The following is a 12,929-nucleotide window of genomic DNA, read 5'->3' on the forward strand; positions in this document are numbered from 1 at the left end:
CTACAATCCCACTTCCCTTACAAATGGGCTTCCTCTTCTCTTGAATACTTAGGCATTCGCTTGACCCCCACTTATGACTCCTTGTTTGCTGCAAATTATTATCCATTGCTTAGCTCTCTATCCTCTCTTATGCATTCTTGGCAATTTCCGCACCTGTCTTGGATAGGACGGGTTCATTCAGTGAAAATGACCATCTTGCCGAAATTGTATTATTTTCGCACACTCCCGGTGCGGGTTCCCCCTCATTTTCTTCGGTTGCTTCAGGCGAAGTTAATGCGTTTTATCTGGGCCGATAAGCACCCCAGAGTATCCAAAAGTACGCTTTTTGCCCATAGACTTCAGGGTGGTCTTGGGGTGTCTAATGTGACTAAGTATTATCAAGCGAGCCAGATTGCCCCGCTGTCTATGTTGCACGCCTCTTCCGTCGTCCCCCTCTGGGTCCTGTTGGAACTACCTAATTGTGCCCCTATCGCACTGTCGACGCTTCTATGGCTTCCCCCTGCCCTGCGCCCTATCGCACTGAGTCCGATGTTACTTCATGGCCTACAAGTTTGGGACTCGGTACGTTACTCTGGTGGTCTGATGTCACCTTTTCTGCCTTTGCTCCCCATTATTAACAACCCTCTTTTCCCGCCGGGTTTGGATCACCCAGGGGCGTTTTCTTGGTGGGTGACTAATGGTTTTTCGCAGGTGCAACACTTTTTGATTTTTCGGTCCTTCCCCACCTGGGACTCTCTTCGGGAATCCTGGAATATCCCCCCGGCGGAATTTTTTCGATATCTTCAATTGCGACACTGGCTGCTCTCGCTGCGGGGTACTTCTGCGTTCCCGTACCAGAAATCTGCCTTTGAACAGCTCTGCCAACAGCGTCCGGGCGCTCCGGGCCTTATATCCATTCTTTATGCAGCTCTGAACAGACGCTCGTCGCATACTTCTCTTTCATATGTTGTTCAGTGGGAGCGCGACCTGGGAGTGGCTGTGGATCCGGAGGACTGGAATAAGGCCTGGTCACTCATAGTTAAATACTCATTTAATACGACCACACTGGAGGCAGCCTATAAGGTATTGTTTCGTTGGTACTGGGTTCCGGCTCGGTTGGCCCGGGCTAACCCTGCCTGTAGTGATCAATGTTTTCGGGGTTGTGGTCATCGTGGTGATGTATTACATATCTGGTGGTCATGCCCGAGACTGTTTCGTTTTTGGTCTCGTGTATTTGGCCTCCTTTTCACCTTGTTCCATCTCTCCATACTCCGGGATGCTCGGTATGCCTTGCTTCATTGCCCCATACCGTGCCTCTTGGCTCACCAGCAGAAGTTGGCTTCCTATCTGTTTTTATCCGCTACTAGAACAATTGCTCAGGCCTGGAAGAGTCCGTTTGTCCCTCTTCAGGGGGTGCAGGATTGTATGACCACTATGATGCTCAACGAACAGATATCGAGTATCCGCAACGACTCCCAACGTAAATTTTTGAAAATATGGGAGCCCTGGTTGCAATATGCCCTTCCCTCACTCCCCCCGGCTAGTCTGGGGGTGTAATGGCGTTCGGTATTGGCGCTCTTGAATCCCTGCTTTTTTTTTTTTCTCTTTTCTTTTTTCTCTCTCTCTCTGTTTTTGGTGTGACTGGACAGCTGCATTTAGTTGTTATAATCAGTTACATTAATGTTTCGTAACTTATGTGCCATTGATAGCCCCTGCGTGGGCGTACCTTTTGCCCTGTTGGCATTAGAGCATTGTTTTTCCCTTTTTTTTTTATTTTGCATTTTGTTTATCTGTGCAATTGATAGCCCCTGCGTGGGCGTGTTTTATTGCCTCTGTTTATACTGTTTAAAAATTTAATAAAAACCATTGAAATAGAAAAATATAGAATTACAGTTTGTGCCACATGTTTTTACAACTATTTGAAACAGCGCAAGAACTACTGCACTGTATCATGAATTTGTGAAACTGTATCGGAGAAAATCCATGTGTCAATGGCCAATTTGTAATGTTATATGTAACATACCTGGATGGATCTATGCCTGGCTTTTCTCTTCTGATCTTCTTCATGTCATACCTTCTGTCTGACAGGAAGAAGTCTTGTGAGAGCGTTAAAAATTGCTGCCATTGATACATTACTAGTCTGTGAGAGTTTACAGAACAGTACCAGTTAGTATTATTTTACTACTTGTTCTTTTACTAGTTTACTATAGGTGTAAAACCTGTAGAGAGGCAATATATTCTTCTCCTCATCCAGAGGAAAGGCAAACTAAAGAAAAGATTCTTAGTTACAGCTAGTTTTAAGATGAATACGCTATACCTGCAATAATTGGAACTTTTGTATGGCAACCATTAGGCAGTCAAAAACATAATTGAATAACTCAACAGGCGAGGACGATAACGCCTTCAAATACTAAAATTGAAATCACTTTGGAAGTATGTTTAATTTAGAAAAGCTGTTAAGCAGCCATATATCCTGACACCCAGGCATAATATAACAAGGAACGCATTTATAGAGATTGACAGTATGGTCAAAAGGTTTTATCTATTATTTATGTGAACATCAAAACAAGTGCTTATCCTTAAAGGGTACGTTCACCTTTTTTATAAAAAAGTAATAAATGCACACCTTTTTGCAGGTAAAAAAATGTGCATTTATCTATTTATTTTACTAGGAGCTTTCAAAGCATCACAGCCATGATTAGCAGATCGTGGGTGCAATGCAGGACTCTTGCAGACTGTCAGTGTATCTGTCTGCTTGTACATCATACAGGCAGGCAGTTACACACTGACAAGAAACATCAATGAAATACCTATAGCCCTCAACAGTGCCCTAGTAGTTCATTGAGAACAAACAGCCGAAAGCCACAAAGGCTGTCATTATTTGTAGTTCTCTCATTCACCAAACTTTTTTTTTAAATTGTGACAGTGAGTGCGAGGAGAAGATCCATGTCTCGCTGTCACAAGGGAGATTGGAAGGGGGACTGCTGCAACGGAAACATGTTACATGTTACATCCTGAATACAGGTGTAACATGTAACATGTTACAAAGGTGAATGTATCCTTTAAAAAGGAATGATGTAGCTGAACTGGTGCAAGAACTTTGTCTAGGCGTTTAATACAAAGGTGAGATAATTAACTTGTATTTAAAGATAAATCCCAGATTGATATAAAATGTTTTTTTTTTAATAATAATTTATTGTATTTTTAAATTTAGCTGATATAAATACTTGAGTTTAACTTGATTTCAGCCTCTTGTAATCCCCTGTAATGCAGCACTCAGACTGGTAGAGGGAAGGGCATCACTTGGGACCAATCAGGTGTCCTCCATTCACACATGCTAATAAAACACTGGATGGAAGAGAGATTGCCAGAGATTATCTCACCCCTCTGTCACTGCACCTTCAGTCACAGGCTTGGGGCTATCAGATATTGTGGCTGTGCTGCCTAATTGCAAAAGGGAACAGTCAGGGCACCAAGCACACTGTGCAGTCTGATGGGGCTGTCTAAATCTCAAGACTGAATAGACAGAAATGTAAATCCTTTTGCATGGAAAGTAGCTCCTACATATATTACCATGTAGTAGCTCCTAAATATGTACACATACAGTACATACTGTGTGTGTGTGTATATACAGTGTATATATATATATATATATATATATATATATACAGACAGGTCTAGACAGCACACACTTGGCATATTACTTTATCATTCCGGTGCAGAGAAGACAATGGCGATTAGCCACACTCCAATTTATAGAAAAATGAAAAAAAAAAAAAGTCCAATCTGCAGCACCTTACATATCTTTTAGGAGGGTTAAAAACTTTTAAAAAAACATCAAAGTAACAATGTTTGGATCTGTTAGGATCCTTCATCAGGCATGACAAACAATAAAATTAAATTCTAATCACATTCATAATGTAATTAATTTTGCTATATAATAAAGGTGATTAGGATTACATTTTCATGTTTGCGTTACCTGATGAAGGATCCTCACAGATCCGAAATGTTGCTGTTTTGATGGGGTTTTTTTTTAGTTTTTTTTTAACTCCCCTAATAAATATACAAAGTGCTGTAGATTGGACCTTTTCTTTTGTTTTTCTATACATTAGACTGTGGCTGATCTCCACTGACTGCTCTGCACCTGAAGGATCAAGTGACAGGCTGGATATATGCTGTCATGACTTGTCTGTGTATCTATCTATCTATCTATCTATCTATCTATCTATCTATCTATCTATCTATCTATCTATCTATCTATATATCTATCTATCTATCTATCTATCTATTAGTTTAGAAATACATTATGATATGCTATAGATTTGTTTTGGTGCTGAGCATACTATAACCTCCTGTGGTCGGCCAGCCACTGTAGGCAAAGCGACGTACAGGTACGTTGCTGCCTACTCCCGGGTTTTGGGAGCGGACACCTCTGCACCACCCCCCCTCCATCCTACATGTGTAGCCTGTAGTCCTCTGTATATGTATGTGCTGAAAAAATTTGGTTCAATGGTTTGAAGAGGGGTGGTAGTTTCCTGGGTGAAAATATTTATTACATTTTCCTTAAGAAACAAACTATTTCTGTGATACAATGGCTTTGTTTATAGCTAACATCTCAGATCATGGTAGAGTAGGATTTGAAATATACAGTAGATAAAGTGTGCTATAGTGCTTGTCACTGATTTTGTGCTTGGGCAAACTTGGTTACATCTACTAAACAGTTATGTGGCAACCCATCACAAGCACAACTGAGACCTAATGTGGGTCCCTACCCATAATTTAAATATATGGGTGTAGCAATAGGGGTTACAGGGTTCGCAATGGCGACCTTGCCCATGCTCCAGGGGGCCTGTGCAGCCCCCTGTCACACCTGGATAGGAGGAGCAGTTGGAGCAACATTTAATAAACTTGATCAGCTGTATTTTTCTGCAGGAGCTGAAAGCCTGCTTCTTCTCCTCCCCCTGCCACCATGCCGGTGGCAGGGGGAGGAGGAGAAGCTGCAACAGAAAAATACAGCTGTATGGGTCTAGTAAATGCTGAAAATGCTGCCCCCTCCGTCCCTCCTGTTCTTGTTCCTCTTGCTGCCTGTGTCACCCTCCCCCCCCCGTGTGCTCTCCTAACCCCCCCTTCCCTCTTCCCCGCAGTGCTGCCCACTCTCCTCCTCACCTATCCCACCAGCAACTGTCTTAGTCCATAGGGTTTAATATTGAGTTGGCCCACCCTTTGCAGCTAAAACAGCTTCAACTGTTCTGGGAAGGCTGTCCAGGTTTAGGAGTGTGTCTATGGGAATGTTTGACCATTCTTCCAGAAGCACATTTGTGAGGTCAGGCACTGATGAAGGCCTGTCTCGCAGTTTCTGCTCCAATTCATCCCAAAGGTGTTCTATTGGGTTGAGGTCAGGACTCTGTGTAGGTCAGTCAAGTTCTTCCACCCCAAACTGTCTCATCTATGTCTTTATAGACCTTGCTTTGTGCACTGATGCACAGTCATGTTAGAACAGGAAGAGGCCATCCCCAAACTGTTCCCACAAAATTGGGAACATGAAATTGTCCAAAATGTCTTGGAATGCTGACGCTTCACTGAGACTGGAACTCCACTGGAGTTCCCTTCACTGGAACTAAGGGGCCAAGCCCAACCCTTGAAAAACAACCCACACCATAATCCCCTCTCCACCAAACTTTACATTTGGCAGAATGCAGACAGGCAAGTACTGTTCTCCTGGCAACCACCAAACCCCGACACATCCATTGGATTGCCAGACACAGAAGCGTGATTTGTGACTCCAGAGAATACTGTTCTAGAATCCAGTGCAGTCCACTACTGCTTCTGACGGTTTGCATTGCACTTGGTGATCTAAGGCTTGGAAGCAGCTGCTCGGCAATGGAAACCCATTCCATGAAGCTCTCTACGCAGTATTGTTATGCTAATCTGAAGGCCACCTGAAGTTTGGAGGTCTTTAGCTACTGACTGTGCAGACAATTGGCGACTTCTGAGCACTGTGCGCTTCAGAATGCGCTAACTCTGCTCTGTTATTTTACGTGGCCTACCACTTCATGGCTGAGTTGCTGTTGTTCCCAGTTGCTTCCACTTTGTTGTTATACCACTAACAGTTGACTGTGGAATATTTAGTAGCAAGGAAATTTCACGGATGGACTTATTGCATAGGTGGTAACCTAGCATGGTACCACGCTTGAATTCACTGAGCTCCTGAGAGCGACCCATTCTTTCACAAATGTTTGCTGAAGCAGTCTGCATGCCTAGCTGCTTGATTTTATACACCTGTGGCTATGGAGGTGATTGGAACACCTGAATCCAATGATTTGGAGGGCGGGCCCAATACTTTTGGCAATATAGTGTATTTCTCTGAGGCTGCAGAGAAAGGGACTGATGAATCTATGTCCTCAGTCCCTTTCTCTGTCTCAAAAGAGAGACATCAGGGGTCTGTTTAGATTCCTGATATTTCATCAAATCCCCCCACGAGGATCCTAAAACAGTTTTAAAAAATAATATTGTAAAAAATAATGAAAAAAAATACAATTGTAAAATAAACAAATAAATATACCTCCTTCCTGCCCAGGCCAATTTCCAGCTTTCAGCGCTGTCACACTTTGAAAGACAATTGCGCGCTCATGCAACACTGTACCCATATGAAATTTTTATCATTTTTTTGTGACAGATAGAGCTTTATTTTGGTGGTATTTAATCACCTCTGGGTTTTTTATTTTTTCTTAAACAAACCAAAAACCACAAAAAATTGTGGGGAAAAAAAGTTTTTACTTAGTTTTTGTTATAAAATTTTGTAAATAAGTGATTTTTCTCCTTCACTGATGTGCGCTAATGAGGCTGCAGTGATGGTCATTGATAGGCTGCACTGATGGACACTGATAGGTGGCACTGATGGGCACTGTTGAGTAGGCACTGGTAGGTGGCACTGATGGGCATTGATGGGCATCACTGATGGGCACTGAAAGGCAGCACTGATATATGGCACTGATAGGCGGCACTGATAGACGGCACTGACTGGCACTGATAGGCGGCACTAACTGGCACTGTTAGGTGGTACTGACTGGCACTGTTAGGCGGCACTGTTAGGCGGCACTGATGGGCACTGATAGGCAGCACTGATGGGCACTGATATGCGGCACTGATGCACACTGATAGGCGGAACTGACTGGCACTAATAGGTGGCACTGATTGGCAGCACTGATAGGTGGCACTGATTGGCATTGATAGGTGGCACTGACTGGAACTGCTGGGTGACACTGAAAGGCAGCTCAGATGGTCACTGATAGTGTGGCATTGATGTGCATTGGTAGGCACTGATATGTGGCATTGATGTGGCACTGATGGGCACTGACAGGTGGCACTGCTGGGGCTACACTGATCATCAGGGCACACTGATCATCAGTGCCCTGATGATAGGTGCACATGTCCCCTCCGAGGAATGCCGATTACCGGCTCTCCTCTCGAGCTGTCAGCGTTACAGCTTGTGAGGAGAAAAATGCCGATAACCGGCATTTTCCTGTTTACAGGCGATCAGCTGTGATTGGACGCAGCTGATCACATGACCGAGCCGACATCTACGGCTCTTTCCATGGATCAGTGATCCGCTGTGTCCGAGGGACACAGTGCACTGCTGATCGCTGCGCTGCGTGCTCCCGGAGCCGCACAATTGCGCCGTGAGAATGGGAGGACGTCATATGATGTCCTACCAGAACAAGAGAATCAACTTGCATCCGTCATTGGACTATATGTCGGGCGGGAGGCGGTTAAATAAAATGCTACTGACACCTTCACTTCTCTACTGATACCAACCTCTGCTCAACTGACAAAGTCCACAGCCCTACTGACATCGTCAACTGCTCTACTGACTGACACCAACCATTGCCCTACTGACACCAACTTCTGCCGTACTGACACCAACTTCTGCCCTTCTGACACATCCACTGCTCTACTAACACCGTCCCTTGCACTACTGATACCGCCCACTGCCCTACTGATACCATCCTCTGTCCTACTGATACCAGCCTCTGCCCTACTGACACATTCACTTATCTACTGACACCATCGACTGCCCTAATGACATTTTCCACTGCTCTACTGACACTGTCCACTGCCCTACTGACATTTTCCTCTGCCCTACTGAAACCAATGTCTGCCCTATTGATAATGTCCACTGCCCTACTGACATTGTCTACACACTGTCCACTGCCCTACTGACACTGTCCACACACCCTCAACTGCCCTACTGACACTGTCCACACACCCTCAACTGCCCTACTGACACTGTCAACACACTGTTGACTGCCGTACTGACACAGTTCACACACCGTCCAGGTAGGCTAAGTTTATATTTTTATGTGGCATTTCTTTTATGACATTTTTCTAAGTGCTCCTTATTATTTAGTTAGGCCTTGCTAGTATTTTCTTAAAAGGGCTCCAGGCCCCAGTGATCTTTGATCTCTTTCATGTTGCTTAGGTAGATCTCCACCTCTCAAATGAGGTGTCATTCCCCTGTGTCACTGGGGAAAAGCACTTGCCGCGCAAGGCCCACCCAGACCTGTCCCAGGTACTCTGCGTTTCTGGTTTCACTTACACAGGAAGATGGGGCAAGTATGCAGTGGAAGTGGCGGGTTCTGGCGGGGCCCCAAGTTAACTTTTGCATTGAAGCCCACAAGCTTCAAGCTACTCCTCTGGCTTAACTAACGTTGACCTGACTTATTATGAAAATTACATTGTAAAAATCTAAGTTGAGTAAAGGAGAATAATTTTATTGGTTGAAGACATTGTGTGTGCTGCCCTAGCCTACATTATAAATGCACTTTGGAGCTGTATTGAGGACTGACAGAAGAGATGCGCTTCTGTTTTCTACTTGTAAAATTGCCAGCCTGGAATGTACAACTGAGAATCCAAATGAAGAGAGTAAGGAAGACCTTTCAGCTTTTAAGAAAAGCTGGGCACCTGGGTGAATCGTGTTTAGTCTGGATCCAACTATCAGAGATAACTGCACCTAGCTATTTTGTGATGCAGAAAATATAAGAACTCTACAGATCATCTTTCCATACATGTTGTTGTAATTTACAGACTTATTTACCAATTTAAAACAGAAAGAGCTGAAACAATGGAAATTAACTGTCAGGACCTGAGGAACTGAATCACCTGCTGGTGGCTCTGCAGTTCCCAGAGTTGAGGAGCAAAGTTTTAGTGGCCATCAGCAGATATATCCTAGCGGTCAGACAATCCCAGTAATTAGGCTCCACCTAACTGCTGGCTGCCGGGAAGGTATATAACCCGTCCCTTAAATTACATAATTGCTTCAGTGTTTTGCCTTTTAGCCATATATACTGTATAGCTTGCTGATCCCTGCCTTATCCCATACCTTGTATGCATTGCCCTGTATGCAGTCCCAGTCCTGGTCATGCCCTGTTTTTGTCAGTTTCCCTTCATTTGTATATAGTGTATATAGTTTAGTAGTTGGTTTAGTTTTGATTCACTGTCACATTTATTTTTCGCTTTTGCTTTGCTTATGGACTGTTGGTGTTGGATTGGTGTTGTGTGCATTGATGAACAAACTTCTCTTTTCTTACATGTATGGGTTCCCATCAGAGGTAATATTTTCATGATATATGAAAATGTGTTGATTTAATATGACTTCTGTATATATACACACATCTTTTTGTGTTTATGTACTTGTTTGTTTTCCTTGGCAGTAAACGCTTCATACTAACATTTTCTTCATTTTAGTCTCAATGGGACCATTTCTCGTTAGGTAAAGAAGAATTTATAGTTTTTAAAATGCTTAACATTTTTTTATGAGAAAGCCTTGCAGTTTATATTCTTTCACTTTCATCACATTTTGGCAGTATCAACCTGCAAATGCCAGTGGATTATCTTTATTTGCTTGTTTAGTATTTCAGAACTGTCTTATCTAGTTTATGTGTTTGTAATGGCATTGTGTTACTATAGAAACAGATTGTCCTGTGGGATTTATATTATTATATGCATTTTTTCACAGTTGGTACTAGTAAAAACATGGCAAACAAAATTAATTCCAAGGGGCCAGTCTATTACTAGCACTGTTATTATGTACAATTGCTGCAATTTTACATCTCAAGTACAGTTTCAATATTACAGGCTTCACGTTTTTAGTAACTTAAAGCTTACCGTAATACATTGTGTGTGTGTTTTACATTAAAACAATGCAGTGCTTTCATCATTTGCTACCTTTTTATTTTGCCATAAAGAGGATTTAGCAATTTCCCTTGTTATGGAAAAAGGGGGCGCATCTTCCCACAGATCTAAATGCCTGCAAACTCCCATGCAGCATATACAAGAGAGGGTAATTCTTCATTCTTTGTTGGTTGCAATTGAGTGCAGGAACACATTTCTTTGTATGTGCGTCTGCTTTCACATAGCCTTGGATGTCACGCCATGTTTTATGGTGACTGCATGATATATGGCTACATGCTCTGTTCTGGACACCAGTCTTTAAAAACGGACTCACTCAACTTTTTCTAGCTACTCTTGTACGCAAGAAATAAAGTGCATGCAGACGTTTGTTCCATATTTCTAGGTCGTCTAAGTGCTGGGCTAGCATGGTCAGCATTGTTTCTCACCACAACCACTTGTCAACCACACAGCTAAAAAGGAGAGATTGACATTTTTATTGTCAATCATTGCTATTGTCACGATAGTTGATAAAGTTTAGAATTCATTTTACAAGCTCAGGTTATAACTGGACTCCAGGAAGACAGCTAGTTGAATGACCCTTACCTTTTTTATTACAGAAAACCCTACAACTTTGATAGCCTGCATGTGGCTACTGAGAGATGACAACAGTCATTGACTTCTGTGTTTAATAAAGAGAGTTAAAGGGTCCAGTAAAGTGGTTCCTTTCATATAAGATATCTTTGGTAGAGCCCTCTGCTATGAGAATTTTTTAAACTCTGATTACATACATGTAACAGTTTTGATACTCCTATTTTTCTAGGCATATTCAATAGGTGGCATATCCAGGTTAATGACCTACTGCTATATAGCATGCCCACCAACCCAACTTGCTGATTGTACAAAAATTCAGCACGATAAGGCTATAAATTTAAGCTCGCTCTGCCAGCAAGCTCTTAAATGTTAGGATTACCATACACAGGTGCCAGCTTCAGCAAACGTAGAATGTATGTAAGCGAGTTCAAAAAAATAAAACAGCTGACATCTGACTTCACTTTGATATTGGCTTTGACAACATTTGAGATCAATTTACTATGCATTCACATTGCCTTGTATAGACAAATATACAAGGAAATTACCTGGGACATTATTATAGGGCTGGAGTCATAGAGTTACTTCTCTGCACAACAGGAATAGGTATAGATGGTATTTAGGGTGGTGGCGGCCAACCACTTTGGATTTTGGGAAAGTGGGGGATTACATGTGGTGGCCAATGCCACCAAAGTCCATACATTATATTTTGTATTCCAAGAAACCACAAAGTGTATTATTTTATTTCTGTTATTCATTGACTTGCTTTAAGACAGTTTAACCACTGAGGATTTACCCCCCTTCCTGACCAGGCCATTTTTTTCATTGCGGCGCTGCATTACTTTAACTGACAAGATCGCGGTCATGAAATTTACGTCCTTTTTTTTTCACGCGTACAGAGCTTTCACTGGTATTTGATCACCTGTGTGGTTTTTATTTTTGCTCCATAAAAAAAAGACCAACCATTTTGAGAAAAAAAACAATATTTTTTACTTTTTGCTATTAAACATGTCCAGTAAAAAAAATTTAAAAATCAAATTTATTCATGAATTTAGGCCAAAATGTATTCTGCTACATGTCTTTACTAAAAAAAAAAATCTCAATTCGTGTAAATGAATTGGTTTATGTGAAATTTTATAACGTTTAGAAATGGCGGTATATAAACTGGGATTTTTTGTTAAATCTTTACTAGTAATGACAGCAATCAGCGACTTATAGTGGGACTGCAGGAGTGCAGTGAGCATTCTGACATTGGGGGGAACTAACTTGGTGTCACTGACATCCCCAGTGACACCAATACAGTGATCAGTGCTAATAAAAAGCACTGACGCTGTACTAATGGCACTGGGCAGGAAGGGGTTAACATGTTGGGCGATCAAAGGGTTAATTGTGTGCTGTTTTACTGTATGCTGTGTTAGTGCTTTCAACTGTAAGCATTTCTATGCAGAGCCATGTAAAGCAGTGTGCAGGAACTGGCAGCCGAGAGAACTGTATTGTTTACTTACAGTTCTCTCCCTCCGTCGATAATGCTCCACGATCACCGGCTGTCGGCGAGTAATCACAGGCTGGGACCCGGTGATTGACAGCAGAGGCTGCGAATAGCGCCGCAGGTATGGCTCGCATGCACCCCCTACCTGGAAATTCAAAATTGTGTATATATACGTGATTTTGCACACCCCTGCCTCCCTGTACCAGTATATCTGCTATAGGGTGGCGGGAAAACGGTTAATTGAAAATAGCTGAACACCTAAACTAGCACTTGGGTGCCTCTAATGTTCCATGCACACTGGGCTTAAAAATCACTGCTTCTGCAGGAGTCTTGTGTTTTTTCTGTAGAAGCAGCTCAGTGTTATCCTATGTGTGCATATTTGGACAATTAGAGGCATATTTTAAGCTAAACGTTTAGAGGCAGGGAAAAAAATGCTTCTGGTTTGCATTTTTGATTGGAGCTTTCTGGCAGAAAAACGCTAACTCTTCTAAATTCTCCTAAACTGTGTACAAAAACACTCTAAGTCAGCATTTTTTTCTGCCAAGGCAACTGGCTTTTTTTTTAAGCCCAGTGTGCATGGAGCCTAAACTATTACCACCTGACAGTGGCCATATTATGTTAATCATATTATATAATATGGCCTTTATCAGGCCACTTTGTCCAAAGGTTTCCCAGCACAGTGCGGATGGGGAGGCTGCACTGT

At 42.4% G+C, this 12,929-nt stretch overlaps 1 protein-coding gene across 2 annotated transcripts in view; it reads left to right on the top strand.

Moving 5' to 3' along the window:
• Nucleotides 1–12,929, top strand: part of SH3RF3 (SH3 domain containing ring finger 3) — a 565,551-nt gene that overhangs the window by 503,631 nt on the left and 48,991 nt on the right. The gene's annotated exons all lie outside the window — the stretch shown is intronic.

The sequence above is a fragment of the Staurois parvus genome, unplaced genomic scaffold, assembly GCF_062004578.1.
Source record: "Staurois parvus isolate SC_StPar_1 unplaced genomic scaffold, SC_StPar_1.0 ptg000625l, whole genome shotgun sequence".
In the NCBI taxonomy this organism is placed as follows: domain Eukaryota; kingdom Metazoa; phylum Chordata; class Amphibia; order Anura; family Ranidae; genus Staurois; species Staurois parvus.